The following is a 20,591-nucleotide window of genomic DNA, read 5'->3' on the forward strand; positions in this document are numbered from 1 at the left end:
TCCTTCGGATCCCCCCGCCCCATTCTGGTGGCTTTTTACTCCTTCACTTCCCCTCACGCACCGCCATGACCTCCTCATCAATTCTGTCTGGCTCTCCATCTCTTTTGTGTAATCCCGTGGTCCTGCGTCTCTCCTGTTAGATTCCTTTCTCTTCATCTCTTTGCCTTTTCTGCCTGTCACTCAGCTCTTCACATAATCGTTCCTCCAGAAACCAGACCCCTCCCGCACTCACTTGTCCTTCTACTCCTCCCCCATCACCTAATTCTGGCTTTTGTCTCTTTCTCTTTAATCAGAATGAAGGTTCCCAGCCCGAGCTGTCGACTGGTTGCTGAGTTCCTCCAACATTCTCTGTGTGTTTGCTTCTGTTTGTTTATTGATTAAAATAATCAGACTGGTTCAGTGGAAGAGGAATTTGTGGAATGGTCAGAGACAGTTTCATACAGTAGTTTATTTACCCAGGAACATGCCATTTCAGTTGTAATCTGTGTAAAGAGGTGGTATTACAGAGAGTTCTTGCGGTGAAGGATCCTGAATATGAGCAGTGGCAGATGTTTAAGGAGAAGGTTCGTTAGAGCCGACATTTATCCCGATCAGACTGAGGAATCACAGGGAGCAAACAACAGTCTGTGGTTAAAAGAGTTCAAGGTAAATATTAACTCAGAGAACAAACAAAGAGGCAACGACAGGGTGGACAAAACAGTCGGGATTTTTCCAGTAACTCATGATGAGACAAAAGATAAAAATATGAAGGAAAAACAGATTAGTTAACTCAATAATTTCCATTAGTGTTTTCAGTGGGGACACAGCAAACATCCTACAGATATCTAACGGTGACATTTCAATGCTGTGCCATAATGTGTAGCAATCACCATCAGGGGTGATAAACTAATGGGACTAAAAGCAAAAATATCCAGTTCCCAACGACCTGCACCAGACGGTTTCACAGGAAGGCTGGAGAGAAAGTAGAGACATTGGAATCTGTCAAAAATCACTGTTACAGAAAGGTCCCAGTGGAGCTGAAAACCATTGCTGAAGGGTGGAAGAGAAAGGAAAACAAAGTAGGTAACTGTACTGGAGTCTATAATCTGTGAAGAAATGACAAGTCATTTAGAAAAGTTTAATGTCATTGAACTAAACCAAGAGGGTTTACAGTCAGATTCACACAGCACAGAAACAAGTCTTCAGCTCAAATGGTCCACACTGACCAAAATTCCCATCTGAGCTTCTGGTCTGTAACCGCCTCACAACGATATTATGAACAATGTTATCCTCCGTCCTTGTCCCATTTCCCACCTTCTGACCCATATCCTTCAAAACCTTTCCTTCCCATTAGCCTGTCCGAGTACTGCTTCGATGTACCTCATTCAACCACTCCCCCAGTAGCTCATTCCATTTGCTGTCCAGCCTGTGCTTGGAAATGTTGCCCTTCAGGTTCCTATTAGATCTCCTCTTACACCAATGCCTTCCGGTTCCTGATTCCCCAACACTGGCAGAAAGACTGTTTTATTCGACCCACACTGCAATACACCTCTGCAATACCAGCACTCATTCTCTGACATTCCAGGGAAAATTGTCCAAAACACCTTTCACAATTCAGTCCTTTGAGATCCAGTCACATCCCAGTAAATCTCCTCTGCACTCTTTCCAGCTGATTGGTGTCTGTCATACAGCAGGGCGACCTGAACTAAACACTATTTGCAAAATACGGCGAAACCAACGTGGTGTACATCTGCACCATTTCTTCCCAGCTTCTATATTCGGTGCCCTGACTGAAGGACAGTGTTCCAAACCCCTCTTCACCACCCTGTCCATCTGGAACCTGGTCTTGGACCCTGTAACCTGGGTTACTGAATATTAAAACAACACACAGAAAATGCCGGTGGAACACAGCAGGCCAGGCAGCATCTATTAGGAGAAGCACTGTCGACGTTTCGGTCCGAGACTCTTCACCCCACACTCAGGTTGGAGGAATAACACCTTATATACCAGCTGGTTAGCCTCCAACCTGATGGCATGAACATTGACTTCTCTATCTTCCGTTAATGCACCTTCTTACCCCATCCCTGACATATTTAGTTTTTTTCCCCTTTTTCCCTTTATTTTTTCTTTCTCTCTCTGCGCATCACCCTGCCTGTTCTCCATCTCCCTCTGGTGCTCCCCTCCCCTTTTCTTTCTCACTCGGCATCCCGTCCCATGATCCTTTCCCTTCTCGAGCTCTGTAACCCTTTTACCAATCACCTCTCTGGCTCTCAGCTTCACCCCACCCCCTCCGGTCTTCTCCTGACATTTTGCATTCCCCCCCACTTTCAAATCTCTTACTATCTTTCCGTTCAGTTAGTCCTGACGAAGGGTCTCGGCCCGAAACTTCGACAGCCCTTCTCCCTATAGATGCTGCCTCGCCTGTTGCGTTCCACCAGCATTCTGTGTGATACCAGAGTTTTGAGACTTTATAGGGGAAGTTGGAGAAGTGTGTCTTTGTACTTTCTGGAGCATTTACCACATGTAAGGCAAGTGCACAAGACAAGAGCTCTGTGCTGGGATGGAAGTGTGTTAATATTGATTGAAGTCAGGTTATCATACTGAGACAGAATAACGTGTAAGGAGGATATAATTGGTGGAGTTTTCCAGGGACCAGTTCTGGATCATCAGTGACTTATTGATATTAATGACCCGATGGAAGGGCAGAATGTGCGGAATCCACGGTGTCAATGATGGGGAACGTGATGAGGGGACGTGTTGTGATTGAACATTTGGTCTCTCCAACAAGACAGGGGGAAGCTGGTGAGAAGAATACTTGGTAAATGAAGCTTAATGTGGTAAAGTGTGATGGCATGCAGAGAAGCAGGAGGAAACAAAAGTCAGACAATTATTTATGTAGAGATAAATTGTCAATGAGAGAAATAGAGAGGCAGCAATGTGTTCTCCTGCACAACAAAGTAGAGAAGAGTGTAGTGAGTGGTTCATAAAAACATATATGACCAAGGTTCAGAGGTGAATGGTTCATTGATATTTATTGCTGAAGATATTTATAGAGAGGTTTTTTTACAGTGTCAGACAAATGCACAATGATGGATTTTGGAAAGTTAAAGCAGGTTATGACACAGACAGAGAAAAATAGGTTCCTGAGGATTGTTGACGAAAAGAAAGACTTGGGGTACAGGTACATAATTTCATGAAGGTGCCAACACAGGTAGACAAGGTTGTGAAGAAGGTGCACGTCATGCTTGCCTTCATCGGCAAAAGGCTTTGGGAGGAGCTGGGACATCATAATACAGTTGTACAAATCAATAATGAAACCACACCAGGAGTACCCTGTGCAGTTCTGGTCACCACGAGAGGAAGGATGTGGTTAAGTTGAAACGATGCAAAAACGATTCACAGGAATGTTACATGGACCGCGGGATTCAGTTACAAGGAAAGATCATACTGACTTGGACTGTTTTCCACGAAGTGAAGGAGGCTGACAGGTGAAATGGTAGAAGTTTATAAAACTAAGTGAGGAGTAGACAAGCAGAATAACTTACCCAGAGTGCAAGTATCAAATATGACAAGGTGCAGCTTTAAAATGCCAGGGTGAGTACTTAAAAGTGGGCATTAGTGGAGGTAAGATTAGTGTCTCCGTAAAAAGGGAGGGTGGGGAATAAATCAATCAGGGATGGGCTAAGAAAGGGAGGAAGGTTATTAGCGGGTTAGAAAAATCAATGTTCATTCCATCAGGTTGGAGGCTACCCAGACGGAATATGCTGTGTTGTTCCTCTAACCTGAGTGTGGCTTCATCGTGATAGTAGAGGAGTCGTGGATAGACATATCAGAATGGGAATGGGACGCGGAATTAAAATATGGGGCCACTAGGAGGTGCTACTTTCTCTGGCTTTTCATGTCTATCCACGGTCCCAGAACAGGAACACTGCAATCCAGTAACGTTGCTCAGTCTCCTTCATCCTTCAACGCTGGCAGATGGTATTTATTTGGTACTACATATGCCGAATTGTAATAACCCCTTGACAGCGTTTGTTCAGCCTGCCAGCCGACTCTGTAACTGCCATCAGCAGAAGTTGTGATATTACTGGTGACATAGCTATTGTCCGTACAGTTAGCTAAATCTGATCCCATTACCCCGTAGTTGCAATAACAGACTTCACGCTCATTCTCGTGAAGTAGTTTCAGAGATTAGGATTCGTGCAGACCATTATAAGAAATATAATGTCAGCGTTCAAAACAGTTCCATTGGCAAGTGTAATTTCTCTGGGCAGTTCAGACCAGTGCTCCCTTCACAGATCTAACATTGCTACTAAAGTAAAACACAGACTCAATCTTGCCCAAACCTCAGCACCTGCAACTGGCTTTCGCACGGCGCTGACATCGATCGAAGCTTGTGTCTTCCTTGCTCTCAGCAAAGGATCGGCTATCTCGCCTCGGTTCAGCCACATCGAATTGTCTTCAATTCCAAAAGGAAATTACAGACTATAACGTACGATGGTCTACACACACAAATTGCTTGAAGAACTCAGCAGGCCAGACAGCATTAACAGGAGAAGTACTTTTTTTTCCAAAGATGCTGCCTGACCTGCGAAGCTCCTCCAGCATTTTGAGTTTGTTGCTCGAATTTCCAGCAGCTGTAGATTTCCTCTTGTTTGCCAATTGCGATGATCGTTTGTCAGAAAACGTGTGGTGAAAAAACAGCGCAGAACCTCAGGATACTGACCACCACCCCTTTCTAGTGAAGATGGAAACCATCCCTTTGGTATCGATCACCCCTGCACAGATGAAGTCCCAGTGATTGGGTGAATGCAAGTCGGCTTTTTCCATGGGGGTTGGGAGGTACTACAACCAGAGGGCATGAGTTAAGGATGATGGGTGAAAGTTTAAGGAGAACAGGAAAGGAAAGTTCTTCACTCAGACGGTTGTGAGGGTGTTGGAACGAGCTGCCAGAATGAGTGTTGCATGCAAGTTTGATTTCAATATTTAAGAGAAGTTCGGATAGATGCGTGCGAACGATCCCTGCGAAAAGAAGAGAGGGGTAGAGAGGGAACGATGTCCTTAGTGGTGGGCTCCTGTTGAAGGTGGCGGAAGTTGCGTAGGATAATATGCTGGTTCCGGAGGCTGGTGTGGTGGTCTGGTGGGGTCAGCAACCCATTGTGCTTTCCCCTTAGATTCCTTCTTCTCCTCTCCTGCCTAACCCCGCCCTGCTTCCCCTCCCCACCCTTGATCTTTCCTCTGATTGGTTTTCCGCCATCTTCTTCATAGGGCCCCTGCCCCCTGCTTCTTTAGACCTGACAAAGGTTCTCGACCAGAAACATTGACTGCTTTTTTCAACTGATGCTGCCGGCCCTGCTGAGCTCATCCAGCTTTTTTGTACGTCCGGTAAATGGTTGACTCGTGCATTAGTCTTTACATTAATTCTTACTCATAGACTCAACTCACATCGGTAAAGGCATATTTTTTTGAGGTTTGCAAAATGGCTTTGTGTGGGTGAGATTATAGTTTACAAACTTGATCACATCGTTTATGAAAAATGGTTGATTGATGAAGCCCGGGGTGGATATTGTATTAGTCGAATTTGAAAAGCTTTCAACAAGGCCTCTCATGGTGGTTCGGAGGGATATTCACTCTGTGTCTGACCCCGGGAGTGTGTAATGGGACGGTGTGGAGGGAGATTCAATCTGTGTCTCACACCGGGAGTGTGCGATGGGACGGTGTGGAGGGAGATTCAGTCTGTGTCTGATCCCGGGAGTGGGTGAAGGGACGGTGTGGAGGGAGATTCACTCTGTGTCTGACCCCGGGAGTGTGTGAAGGGACGGTGTGGTGGGAGATTCACTCTGTGACTGACGCCGGGAGTGTGTGATGGGACGGTGTGGAGGGAGATTCACTCTGTGTCTGACACTGGGAGTGTGTGATGGGACGGTGTGGAGGGAAATTCACTCTGTGTCTGACCCCGGGAGTGTATAATGGAACGCTGTGGCGGGAGATTCACTCTGTGTCTGATCCCGGGAGTGGGTGAAGGGACGGTGTGGAGGGAGATTCACTCTGTGTCTGACCCCGGGAGTGTGTGAAGGGACGGTGTGGAGGGAGATTCACTCTGTGACTGACGCCGGGAGTGTGTGATGGGACGGTGTGGAGGGAGATTCACTCTGTGTCTGACACTGGGAGTGTGTGATGGGACGGTGTGGAGGGAAATTCACTCTGTGTCTGACCCCGGGAGTGTGTGATGGGACGGTGTGGAGGGAGATTCAATCTGTGTCTCACACCGGGAGTGTGCGATGGGACGGTGTGGAGGGAGATTCAGTCTGTGTCTGAACCCGGGAGTATGTGATGGGATGGTGTGGCGGGAAATTCACTTTGTGTCTGAAACCGGTAGTGTGTGATGGGACGGTGTGGAGGGAGATTTATTCCGTGACTGACCACGAGAGTGTGTGATGGAACGGGGTGGAGGGAGATTCACTCAGCGTCTGACCCCGTGAGTGTGTGATGTGACGGTGTGGAGCGAAATTCACTCCGTGTCTGACCCCTGGAGTGTGTGATGGGACGGTGTGGAGGGAGATTCACTTTGTGTCTGACCCCGGGCGTGTGTGATGAGACGGTGTGGAGGGACATTCACTCTGTGTCTGACCCCGGGAGTGTGTGATGGGACGGTGTGGAGGGAAATTCACTTTGTGTCTTACACCGGTAGTGTGTGATGGGACGGGGTGGAGGGAGATTCATTCTGTGTCTGACCACGGGAGTGTGTGATGGAACGGTGTGGAGGGAGATTCACTCTGCGTCTGACACCGGGAGTGTGTGATGGGACGGTGTGGAGGGAGATTCACTCTGTGTCTGACCCCGGGATTGTGTGATGGGACGGTGTGGAGGGAAGTTCACTTTGCGTCTGACACCGGTTGTGTGTGATGGGACGGTGTGGAGTGAGATTCCCTCTGCGTCTGACACCGGGATTGTGTGATGGGACGGTGTGGTGGGAGATTCACTCTGTGTCTGGCCCCGCAAGTGTGTGATGGGACGGTGTGGAGGGGTTAACGATTCAATGACTGACTCCCAGACGGGCAGAGGGAGAATCACTGTTCCTTGTTCCTGAATTCCAGAGCATGCTTGTTCCAAGGACTGGATCAGAAATGAAGACCGGGGAGGAAGGGGGGGGGGAGTCACGTGATGACGTAGGCTCGGTACGCTGGAACCCAGCCCTCCCGTAAAAAAGTTAATAAATTAATGTTTAAGTGAAGAAAAGTTAATTAATACTTTTTTAAGGTTACTTATAAATTACTTTGGATTGTTTTAAGCTATGCCTCATAAACAGAGGATGAAGAAAACTGCTACCGCGAAGACCGCTCAAGTTGGAACAGAATCAAGGCCTACTTCTACTGAAGAACCGCGGACTCAGTTACAACACAACACCGGTGAAACAGAAAAGGTGACTGCGGCAGCATCGGCCATTTCTAAAGGAAAAGATCAACGAGAACTGCGCAACCGTAAAGGAACGAGCATGCGCAAAAGAGAGCAACCAGAACTACAAAACCCAGCAACGACTGAAATCGACAGTGAATCGAGTCTGAGAGAGAGGCGGACTCTCTGGAAAAATCAGGCGAAGATGGAGCAGAAGAAGAAGATGAAAGTTCCTCTGAAAATACAAAAAAGATTTTGAGGCAAATAATGCATAAATTAAATGCATTAAAAGTTACCAAAAAGTAATTAAAGAAAACAATAACAAATATGGAGGCTATGTTTGATAAAATGACAAAGAAACAGGAAAAAATGGAAAAGAAAATTACAGATTTGGACGTCAAAATGGAAGAAATGGATGGAAGAATGAAGAAGATGGAAGATGATAATGATGCCTGGACATCAGAAAGAAAACAACTCGTGGGAAAAATTGATAAGCTTGAAAATTTTAGTAGACGCAACAATATTAAAATTGTTGGACTTAAAGAAGGTACCGAAGGAGAAGACCCAATAATTTTTTTTCAAAAATGGATTCCTGAGAAATTGGAAATGGGAGAAGAAACTTTAATTGAGATTGAAAGGGTGCACAGAGCCTTAAGACCAAGATCTCAAGATGATCAAAATCCGCGATCAATTTTGATAAGATGTTTAAGATACCAGGATAAAGAAAAGATTTTGAGGGCGGCTGCCCAGGGTGCTAAAAGTAGAAAAGGTCCGTTGATGATAGCAGGGAAACCAGTTCTTTTTTATCCTGATATAAGTTATAACCTTTTGAAGAGAAAGAAAGAATTTAATCCAGCTAAAAATGTTTTATGGGACAAAGGTTATAAGTTTTTAATGCGTCACCCAGCAACACTGATAAATTTTTTGGAGGAAGGAAAAAGATTTTTTTCTGATTATCCAGATGCGGAGGTGTTTGCACAAAACCTTCCATCTCTTCGTTAATTAAACGTAGCGATTTCTAAATGTAATGGTTAAAGACGAAGACAGAGAAAGCAAATGGAACTGATGGACATTTAAGGACGATATAAGGGAGAAAAGTAAAATTTTAGAAATATTAATTGAGAATAGTATGTTTTTAATATATACTTTTTATGTTGCGGGGGGCTGCGGAGCTTTGAATCGGTTACTACGGGATTCACGTGTGTAATCATGGCGATTGCCATGACCCGTACAATAGAGGGGGGTAATGTTGTGTTTTTTTTCTTTCACAACATTAGTAAGGGGGTATTTTGTTTTTTTCTTTATTTTCTATTTTTCTTCTATTGTTTTGCCTGGATGATTGGTGGGGACACACATAGCAACATGGTGACTTCTAAAAAGATTTCCCAGGATGCAATGAAAGTTGAAAGATTAGGTATTATTATAGATTGGAGTGACATAAATAAAAATAATGACTAATTTATTGATTTTTTTTAAGTTTTAATGTTAGTGGGCTTAATGGACCAATAAAAAGAAAAAGAATTTTAACATATAATAAAAAAAATGAAAATAGATATAGCTTTCTTACAAGAAACTCATTTAACGGATATAGAACATCAGAAATTAAAAAGAGACTGGGTTGGAAATGTTATTGCAGTTTCACTTAACTCAAAGGCAAGTGGAGTTGCAATTTTGGTTAATAAAAATTTACCAATTAAAATACAAAATATATTAATTGATTCGGCCGGAAGATATTTAATTATACATTGTCAATTTTTTTCAGAACTATGGACTCTTATGAATATTTATGCACCAAATGAAAATGATGTAAAATTTATATAGGAGGTCTTTTTGAATTTGGCTAAAGCACATGATAAAATATTAATAGGTGGAGATTTTAATATTTTGTTTAGATCCAGTTTTAGATAGATCAACAAAGGCTATTACACAATCAAAAGTAGCAAAATTAACTCTATCATTGATGAAAGATTTAAATTTGATTGATATATGGAGAAGAATCAATCCAAAAGAAAGGGATTATTCATTTTATTCAAATAGACATAAAACATATTCAAGGATAGATTTTTTCCTATTATCAACAAATACTCAAGATAGAGTGAAAAATGTGGAATATAAAGCAAGAATATTGTCTGATCACTCTCCTTTAATAATGACAATGATAATGATAGATAAAGAGGAATCAATTTATAGATGATTTAATTCAATTCTACTAAAACGTCAAGATTTTTGTGATTTTATGAAAAAGCAGATTCAGTTCTTTTTAGATACAAATTTACATTCAGTTGATGATAAATTTATATTGTGGGAAGCAATGATAGCATATTTGAGAGGCCAGATAATGTTATACTTCTAAAATTAAGAAGGAATATATGATAGAAATAGATCAATTGGAAAAAGAGATTATAAAATTAGAAAAAGAATCTCAAAGAAATATGACAGAAGAAAAACGAAGGCAACTTATTAATAAGAAGTTAAAACATAATACACTCCAGACATATTGAACAGAAAAAGCAATTATGAGAACTAAACAGAGATATTATGAACTAGGTGAATTTCTTGCATGGCAGTTAAAAACAGATCAGATTTCTAAAACAATAAATGCAATTGGAAAAGAAGTGAATGAAATTACTTATAAACCTCTAGAAATTAATGAGGCTTTTAAGAATTTTTATTCTGAGTTGTATGAATCAGAATCAAAGAATGATGACGTTAAGATAGAAGAATTTTTATCACAAATAACTCTTCCAAAATTAAATACAGAAGAACAGAAGGGATTAGGTATGCCTTTTACATTGAAGGAAGTTGAAGAAGCTTTGGGATCACTTCAAAGTAATAAATCTCCAGGAGAAGATGGTTTTCCACCTGAATTTTATAAAAAAGTTTAAAGATTTATTAATTCCTCCTTTTATGGAGTTAATATATCAAGCGGAAAGAACGCATAAACTTCCAGAATCTTTTTCAACAGCTATTTTAATAGTGTTGCCAAAAAAAGATAGAGACCTTTTAAAACCAACATCATATAGACCTATTTATTTATTAAACACCGATTATAAAATAACAGCAAAAATCTTATCTAATAGATTATCTAAATGCTCACCAAAATTAGTGCATATGGATCAAACAGGATTTATCAAAAATAGACAATCGGCAGATAATGTAACTCGGTTATTTAGTATAATCCATCTAGCACAAAAGAGGGAGGAAATGAGTGTGGCAGTTGCTTTAGATGCAGAAAAAGCATTTGATAGATTGGAATGGGATTTTTTATTTAGGGTATTGGAAAAATATGGACTAGGAACATCATTTATAAAATGGATTAAAACCTTAAATACTAATCCCAAAGCTAAAGTAGTGACAAATGGTCAAATTTCAACATCATTTCAGTTAACAAGATCAACTAGGCAAGGTTGCCCACTATCACCTGCTTTATTTGTGTTGGCAATAGAACAACTAGCTGAATTAATTAGAATGGACCCAGATATTAAGGGTTTCAGAGTTAATCAGGAAGAATACAAGATTAACTTATTTGCTGATGATGTTCTACTTTATTTAACAGATCCATTACATTCACTACGCAAATTATCTTATAGACTAGAAGAATATGGGAAAATATCGGGTTATAAAATAAAATTGGGATAAAAGTGAAATTTTACCTCTTACTAAAGGAGATTATAATCAATGTCGATTAATAACTCAATTTAGATGGCCAGCAAACGGTATAAAATATTTAGGTATAAGAGTTGATAATGATATAAAAAACTTATACAAATTAAATTATTTACCACTTTTGAAAAAAATTCAGGAATATCTTGAAAAATGGATGGCATTACCAATAACATTAGTAGGTAGAGTAAATACTATAAAAATGAATATATTCCCTAGATTACAATATTTATTTCAATCATTACCAATACAATTACCCCAGAATTTTTTTCAAGAGTTAAACAAATATGTGAGGAAATTCCTCTGGAAAGGAAAGATGTCAAGAATATCGTTGGAAAAATTGACATGGAAATTTGATCTAGGAGGATTACAACTTCCAAATTTTAGGAATTATTATAAAGCAAATCAACTTAGATTTATTGCATCTTTTTTCGAGAAAGATAAACCGGCATGGATTAGAATAGAATTAGATAAAATAGGAGAAAACGTACCAGAAGATTTTATATACAAATGGGAATCTAAATGGATACGGGAAAAGAAAGAATCTCCTATATTAAAACATTTGATTGATTTATGGAATAATATAAATGTTGATGATGAGACAAAAAAATCTTTATTAGCAAAGAGATCTTTAATTCAAAATAGACTTATTCCTTTCACAATGGACAATCAACTTTTATATAATTGGATTCAAAATGGGATTAGATATATAGGGAATTGTTTTGAAGGAGGTATATTAATGTCATTTGATCAATTAAAGAATAAATATAAAATATCAAATAACATTTCATTTTGTTACTTCAATTAAGGGCTTATTTAAGAGAAAAATTAGGTCAAACAATGTTATTGCCGAAATCTAATGAAATAGAAATTTTAATTCAAAAAGGAAATAATAAAAAAATTATATCTTGTATGTATAATTTGATTCAAAGACAGGTATATAAACAAGGAGTCCATAAGTCAAGACAAAAATGGGAAAGTGATTTGAATATTAAAATTGAAAAAACAAATTGGTCAAGACTGTGTCTTGATAGTATGACAAATACAATAAATCTTCGGTTAAGATTAGCGCAGTATAATTTTCTACATCAATTATATATTACACCACAAAAAAAAAAAAATAAATCCAAATTTATCGGATCAGTGTTTCCGATGTAACCAGGAAACTGGTACTTTTTTACATTCGACATGGTCTTGCTCTAAAATTCAACCTTTTTGGACAAATTTAAGACTTTTACTGGAACAAATTACAGGAACACAATTTCCTCATAATCCAATATTATTTTTACTAGGTGATATTGAAGGGATAAAACCGAAACTCAAACTAAATAAGTATCAGAAAGAATTAATAAAAATTGCACTGGCAGTAGGCAAAAAAGCTATTGCAGTTACTTGGAAATCGGATACACATTTAAGTATAGACTCTTGGAAGAAAGAAATCTATGGTTGTATTCCATTAGAAAAAAATACTTATAATTTAAGAGATAAATATGAAACATTTCTGAAAATTTGGAGCCCTTATTTACAAAAGACAGGATTAAATATATAGATGCTCTGAAGATGAAACAATTGCTTATTAGGGGAAAGAAATAAATATACATATTAAAGTTATTACGAATTCCATGGAGCATGTGGAGATCTTCCAACAACCAGGCATTCTGTCTTTCTTTCTTTTTTTTTCTTTCTTTCTCTTTTTTTTCTATAGGGCAGTTAGGGGGGAGGGGTTAAGGGGAGGGGGTAAGGGTTACATACATTGTTTTTTCATACTTTACTTTGTAACCATTTAAAAATGCAATAAAAAAAGTTTAAAAAAAAAGAAATGAAGACCCGCTTTATTACATATCCACGTTTGAAAGATCCTACACTGAGGCCGATCTGCATTGCTGCAACTCTAAATCGAATCTACTTGAAATCAGTTCAAGCCAGGAAGAGGTATTTGTCAGATGAAATGAAGAGCAGTATATATATATATATATATATATATATGTATATATATATTGATAGATAGATAGATAGATAGATAGATAGATAGATAGATAGATAGATAGATAGATAGAGAGAGAGAGACAGAGCTCCCTCCATACGGTCTCCTCACACACTCCGGGGCTCAGAGTCAGAGTTAGGCTCCAGCATCACCGTCCCAACTCACACTCCCTTGATCAGACACAAAGTGAAGCTCACTCCACACCGTCGCATCACACACTCCCCGGTTCAGACACAGAGTGAGTCTCTCTCCAGTACGTCCCATCACACACTCCCGTGGTCAGACACAGAGTGGTCTCCCTTCCATACCATCTCATCACACACTCCCGGTGTCAGACACAGAGTGATCTCCCACCACACCGTCCCATCACACACTCCCGTGGTCAGACACAGAGTGATCTCCCTTCCATACCGTCTCATCACACACTCCCGGTGTCAGACACAGAGTGATCTCCCACCACACCGTCCCATCACACACTCCCGGGGTCAGGCACAGAGTGAATCTCCCTCCACACCGTCGCATTACACACTCCCCGGTTCAGACACAGAGTGAGGCTCCCTGCATCTTGCCATCACATTCTACTGGTGTGAGATACAGAGTTCCTTCCACACCGTCCCTTCGCGCTCTCCCTTTGTCAGACGTAACGTGACGCTCCTTAAATTCAAACTTTAATGATAGTAATTTATTTTCACAGAATTTTGTTGAGAAATCTGTCCGCGACCAAGGCAGTTCATACTGGATTGGAAAATGCAACTATGGGTGAGATTTGGGGTATTGCAAGTTTCTGAGAAAAGAGTGAGTCGGGGATCGGTGCAGGCTGAGTGAAGGGAGTGGGCAATGTGTTTAGTTTGGGGACTGACACAGTCTGCGAGAGGGGAGTGGGCAGTGAGATTAGTTTGGGGACTGACGCTGTTTGCTAGAAGGAGTGGGCATTGATATTAGTTTGCGGACTGATAAGGGCTGTATGGAGAGCGTGTGCAATTGGCTTTGTTTGGGGATTGACAAAGTCTGTTGGTAGAATGTGTGCAGTGTAATTAATGTGGGAACTGACATGGGCTGTGGGAAGAGAGTGCGAAGTGGGAGTGTTTTGGTGGTTGACACAGATCTTTAGGGAGAAGGCTAGGTATTGGGTTTATCGTGGGGACTCGCGCGGGGTCTTGGAGTGAAAGTGGGATGTACACGTATTTTGGGGACTAACATGGGTCTGTGGGGAGAGACTGGAGCTGCAGAGCTCTTTTGGGAACTGACCCAGGTTGTGGGAGAGAGTGAGGCAGTGGGAACACTTTGGGGCCTAGCACATGTCTGTGGTGAGGGAATGAGGGAGGGGTGTACATAGGGGACACACACAGATCTGAGGGGAGAGAATAGTTCAGTGGGAGTACTCTGGGGACAGAGACACGACCGTGGGGAGAGCATGATAAGCGGGAGGTGTTTTGGTGATTGACACAGGTCTCTAAGAAGAGGGTTGAGCAGTGGGATTATTTTGGGTTCCGGCACGGGGCTGTGGGGAGAGAGTCAGGCAGTGTAGTTTGGACTGACACTGATCTGTGTGGTGGGAGTGGTGAGTCTGAGTACTTAGGCAGAAAACACAGGCCTGTGGGGAGATTGAAGATGTGGCAGCATTTTGAGGACTGACATGGGGCCTTGGGAGAGACTGGCGCTGTGGGAATATTTTGGGGACTGACAAAGGGCTGCAGGGAGAAAGTGGACCATTGTGAAAATTCTGGATACTGACACAGGGCTGTGCTGGGAAAGTGGGATTGTGGGAAATTTTGGGGTGCCGCAGGTCGTTGGCGAGAGTGGGCGTCAGTGATTTTGGGGACTAACACACGGCTGCCTGCTGAAGGTACGCTGATATTGCTTACCCCTTCTTGATAGGAGAGTGGCCTCGAATATCGTGTTCCAAATGAAGGCTGGAGTCTTCGAATGCATTGAATGTGGATGGTACCCTCACTTTGAACATTGCAGTGAGGATAAGCGTTGCTTCATCTGCGAGAAGTCGGCGCTTCTGTGCTCAGATCTTTCTGAAAAGATCCAGGATCTCTGTCAACAGTCAATAGGGTCGACTTAAACAAGTGGCAAAACCGTCTTTATCTCACCGACTCACATTACATCATCAGCTCTGCCCCTCACCCTTGCCTTATTATCTTTCCCTCTATCGCAATCTTACCCACCATCTCGCCCACTCTTCACCTTCGTTCCTCTAAACACTCTCTCTCATCCCTCTCCACTCCCGCCTCTTCCATTTCATCCGCATTTTCTCCCTCCCGCATCTCGCCTCCCTTTCCCCGAACTCTTCCTCTTCTATCCCTGTCTCTCTCTCGATTCTCTATTCCCCCTCTACACACTCTCCCAATCCCTCTCTTTCCCTTTTATCAAACTCAACTCGCTCTCCCGCTTCTGTCTTCAGCTACTCTCACCTCAATCATGCGCGTCAATGTTCTCGATACCCCAGTCCTGTGGAATAAGAGTGCATGTATTCGCCTTATCCGTGCCCCTTGTAGTTTTGTACAGCTCTACATGGTCACAAAATAAAGCCTGAAAATTTCCGACTGCACCATAACTCAGCCCCTAAAATCCTGGCAGAAACTTCGGAATTCTCCCTCTGTAATCTTTCCAGTTCGTTGAGATTTTTCTCAGAGCAAGGCAAGCAGAACTAAACTCCATACTCCATGTGCGGCCCGACCGACGTCATTTGCAACTGCAACGTGACGTCCGACTCGACTCAGTGCCCTGACTGATGAAGGCCAGCGTGTCAAATATCCTGTCCACCAGTATCGCATCTTCTCTACCGGATTCACGGTCTGTTTTATTATCTGTGACGTAGACCACCTGAGATTTGTTCTTTTGAAGGATCAGTGGGGCGCTAATATGTAAAAATTACCGTCAAATGCAACCAGCTAATAAATGCCGCAAAAAATGTGGAGGTGGTGCTCATACGTTCAAGAAAATGCCAGCGGAAGGGAAGAAGATGTTTCTGGTTCATTGAGATTTCGGCCTCCTGTTTCTCGTCAACCCTCCTTCCCAGACGACCATCCTTGTCACCGTCCGCCACGACTTCCTCTGCAGCCCTCTCCGTTTCCGCCACCGCATTCTTCTTCCACACTTCTTGACTCTAGCAACCCTCCGTTCACTGCGCTGCGTGCCGTCTTCGTCATCTCCTCCTTCTCCAACACCTCTCCACGTCTCCCTGATCTGCTTGATCCCCTGCAGGTCCACCCCGCTTCCATTAACCGTCTTCCTCCTTTACACGTCTCCCTCTCACTGTTTATATAGAAGTATGGCGAGGAAGGGGGAGAGGTGACGTCTAGTGTTACACCAACCAGCTCCCTTCAAACGGATATTGATCTCTCGTTTCTGAGCCTTTGCTCTGTTCTGTGTGAACAGGCCGATCGTTTGTTTGGACAAAACTTCATCCCGAGTGGGGTGGTGGGCGGATGGGGTGAGGGTAGATGTGCGGAAGAGATGCGTTAGACCACTTTAGACCAGAGCCAGTGCAGACATCCCTTGCGGCCAATCCGCTCAATAACAGGTAGACCAGTTTGGATGCTTCTGGATGGGAGGAGAGGGGTGCAAATTACCAAGCAGGGGAAAGTCTCACCGGTCAGGTCTCTGACAGAGACTATGGCTCTGTGGCTCAGAAAGGAAAGGAGTGAAATTTGGCGAGCTTTATCCTGAGGGTAGTCTTTGTTAGGTGAGCAGAAAAGAGGGACTGAGGACGAGAACGAGATTTCTCAATGGTATGCGGTCGATATACTAACCAGTATATAGGCAGGAAAATGGAGCCGGTTCTGCAAACTTTGAAAGAACATTCAGTTTAAACTGTGACTGAAATGTTAGGATTTGGAACGAAGTCTTGAGATATCTGTATCACTGGGCGCTCCTGCTCGGAAGCTGCGACCTCTGCAAACCGAGCGGTTTATTTCATTTCAATTCAATTCATTTCAAGTTTATTTGCAATTCCATCACATATGACCGCCAGGGCCAAGCTTCAAAAACACAACACCAACTGTCACACGATACACCAAGCTCACGTAATATGTATAAAATAGCAAGTTAGCAAGCATATGTAGGGTATCAGTGAGATATATTCACGCTTTATGTACAGGCGCACACACGCACGCGCGCGCACGAGCACATGTATATATAATCAGCTTGAGGTCCTAGACAGTGTAAAAGCAACCGAAATCTAGAAACTACAACAACTGCTCTTGTGTTCTGCCGAATGAACACTGGGAGACAGCACAGACTCCTGCCTGGAGATCGCGCCACACCGCCCCTCGTTGTGCAGCTCCTTCATTTTCTCCGCCATCTGGCAACTCTCTCAGTTTACACCTGAACCGGAGTGGAACTAATATCCCAGCGGGAAGGTTTGCCATTAAGAAAGGGGTCGATGTGTTGTTTAAGCCAGAGTTGCAGGGGGATGATAACCAGAATGATTGAACAGAAAGTTGAGTCATTGTTGGGACAGATGTTGTCAAGACCTCAGATAAAGTCAACGAGCAAAACGTTGAACCTGCTGGATCTCATGTTCTGAGCTACGTCCATTTCAAAGCAATAAGTATTATACGAAGAGCAGATGAGCTCAGGGTCGGAGCCAACGATTGAAAGCATGAGAGTTTAGCCATTAGTAAGATTTGTTTTCAGGAGGGGCAAGTCTGTTAGCTCAGCCTTCCAGTTTACCGCTGTTTTTGTCGTACTAATGTTTATATAATTTAAGCTAAGGTGAGGCTTCAGAGGTGGAACTGAGGAATGAGAAGGGTATGAACTCGTTCATGGGGCAACATTATCGACCACCGTACAGTCGGGGGATTTAGAGGAACAAATCTGTGGAGAGTTCGGAGTCTATTGTAAGAGACATCAGGTTGTGGCATCGGGTGAGTTTAAGATTCTTGGTACTGACTGTGAAAGGACCACTGGGATAGTTTTCTTAATCAGTTAAGGAAGGAACCTTAATCAGCAGATAGTTAGTCCCAATGAGAGAGTGCAATACTTGATCTCATCCTAGCGATTAGGACACGCCAGCGGTCAGAAGTGTGTGTCAGGGAACAATTTGCGTCTAGTGTTGGTAATGCCATTAGATACAGGATAAGTATGGAAAAGGATAGATGCAACCTCGAGTTAAGTTTAGTTTTGAGGTTTATAACAATACGGGACGCAAGTAGACCAGAGAGCTTGTATCTTTTACCCGTAGGATGGAAATGTCTAATATTAGAAGACCTGCATTGAGGTAAGAGCGGGTAGGTTCAAAGGAGATGAATTTGGCAAGTTTTTGTCGTCACAGAGATTGGCGGGTAATTGGAAAGTTCTGGCAGCTCTGGTGGTGGAGGTAAATCCATACAGACTTTTAACTGCCTCTTCTATAGGTAAGTGGGTGTGCAAGGAATGGAAGGAGACAGATGTCGGGAGAACAAATTCAGAATTGAGATATCACAATTCTTGAACCAAAGGGTCTGTTCTGTTGTGTGATTTACCTTCTCTGCTCTGTAGAAAGTGCAGAGTGATCTGACCTCATCCGGTGGAAAGTGCAGGGAGTTAGTTTGTGAAAAGGAACTTGACGATTTATCGATAACAAGAGGGAACGACCAATTCACAGAAGGCATACGGCATGAAAAAGACGCACAGAGACACCATCTTCAAAGGGACACTGAAAAATCCCTTACAATGCTTTTGTATCACAGACACAACCCTCGTCGTAATACGAACACGCCCCTCATAGTGACAGCCACACACTGATAGACCCGGTACTGCAACAAGGAAACTTCCTCGCTGTGTGCATAGGGGTGATAGAGATATATAGAGATGTATTTAGACCGAACGTGCAGGATACAGGAACCTGGGTGACAGACAGTGCAGATCCAGAGACGTGCAGAGACCCCTTGTGACCAACCCGCTCAATAGCAGGTAGACCCTTTGGATACTTCTGGATGGGAGGACAGAGGTGCAAATGCTGAAGCTGGGGAAAGTCTCAACGGTCAGGTCTCTGGTTCTGGAACTGTGGTTCTGTGGCTCAGCAGGTAATGGGTTGAGATGTGGCGAGCTGTATCGATAGAGTGTTCCTTGTTAGTGGCACAGAAAAGAGATACTGTGGATGAGAACGAGATTTTTCAATGGTATGTGGTCCCCAAAGTACAAGGATATAGCTAGGATTGGGGAGAATGCCTTATGAGGTTTAGTGAAATCGACCTTTTCTCCTTGCAGCGACCGAGGAAGAGAGATGAATAGGTCGACGTGTATACGATAATGAGAGGCATTTATCAGTGGATAGTGTTACGAAGGATGAATAACTCTGGTGGGCAGAAGGGTGCAAGGTTGTCAATGTCCCCCTCCCCTGGGAGAATCACAAACTGTTGCTGTTACCACGCTGCTAACGAGAGAGTAGGAGAGACAAAAGAAAACATGCCAGGACATCTGTTACCGATAACAGCCTGAGAGAGAGTTATGTTTATCCACCATGTTATGACTCCCGAAAGACGTATGGCTGCGGAGAGGGCTGTTTACTTGGTACTATTCTATTCATTAAAATTCCTCAGTGGGCAGCCGGAGTGGGCGGGTTTGATGGGCTAAGCCATTCAAAACTGATTGACACCTGAGACCCCGTGAGTGGGGATAAAAGTGAGGTCTGGGGTGTCAGCCCCTCAGACGCAGCAGGAGACACACTAGTGATCATCAGAAACCCACGAGAAAGTGTGGGGCATCGGGGACCGAACGGATCGGTCAATTTCACTCACAGCGGTTATAGCAAGGCCGGTGGGGGCTTGTGTGTGTGTCCACCTTTGCCGGAGTGACGAGTCCACCACGGAAGAACGGTTTAGCTAAAGAACAGAGGGGTCATACCTCAATGGCCACAACGAAACGACGGATCCAGAAAGTAAAGGAAGGTTTGGAAGACAATAGCTGTCACTGTTTGATCGTCCTCTCTCTCTCTCTCTCTCTCTCTCTCTCTCTCCAACAATTACAACACATCGACCAGCAACTACCTGAGCCTACATGAATTGAACTGAACTTTATACTTTCTCATGATAATTCATTATCCCCTATACAACGATAGAGCTTGTATATCATTGATTGTTATTTTAGGTTTAGTATTGCTAACGTGTATTATCTGTATATTTGCCTTGATATTGACTTGTATATTTTACTAATAAACACTGCTGAAAATAGTACCACCAGACTTTAACGGATACTTCTATATTTGCTGGTAAGACACCCAGGTACGGGGTACGTAACAATAGTCGGACACTTTTTCCCCAGGGCTGTGATGGCTAGCACAAAAGGGTACTGTTTTATGGTGCTTGGAAGTAGGAACAGAGGTGATTTCAGGGTAAGTTTATTTGCACAGAGAGTTGTGACGGCGTGGAATGGCTGCCGGCGGCGGCGGTGGGGGCGGAAATGATAGGGTCTTTTGAGAGACTCGTGGATGACTAAGTAGAGCTTAGAAAAATAGAGGTCTAATGATAAAGCCTAGGTAATTCTAAGGCAAGGACATGTTCGGCAAAATTTGTGGGCCAAAGGATCTCTGTTGTGCCGTAGATTTTCTATGTTTCTATGTTGTCTACGCTTCAGACGC

General features: G+C 42.8%; 1 long non-coding RNA gene across 2 annotated transcripts in view; it reads left to right on the plus strand.

The window, feature by feature from the left end:
* The window catches only part of LOC132389999 (uncharacterized), a 34,643-nt gene extending 19,607 nt beyond the window's left edge, over window positions 1-15,036 (plus strand). For both annotated transcript variants that reach the window (XR_009510749.1, XR_009510748.1), the window contains exons 3-4: window positions 13,716-13,780; window positions 14,900-15,036. This is a non-coding gene — a long non-coding RNA (uncharacterized LOC132389999). The remainder of the gene's footprint in view (window positions 1-13,715; window positions 13,781-14,899) is intronic.
* The last annotated feature ends 5,555 nt before the right edge of the window (window positions 15,037-20,591 follow it).

The sequence above is a fragment of the Hypanus sabinus genome, unplaced genomic scaffold (genome assembly GCF_030144855.1).
Source record: "Hypanus sabinus isolate sHypSab1 unplaced genomic scaffold, sHypSab1.hap1 scaffold_734, whole genome shotgun sequence".
Taxonomy (NCBI): Eukaryota; Metazoa; Chordata; class Chondrichthyes; order Myliobatiformes; family Dasyatidae; genus Hypanus; species Hypanus sabinus.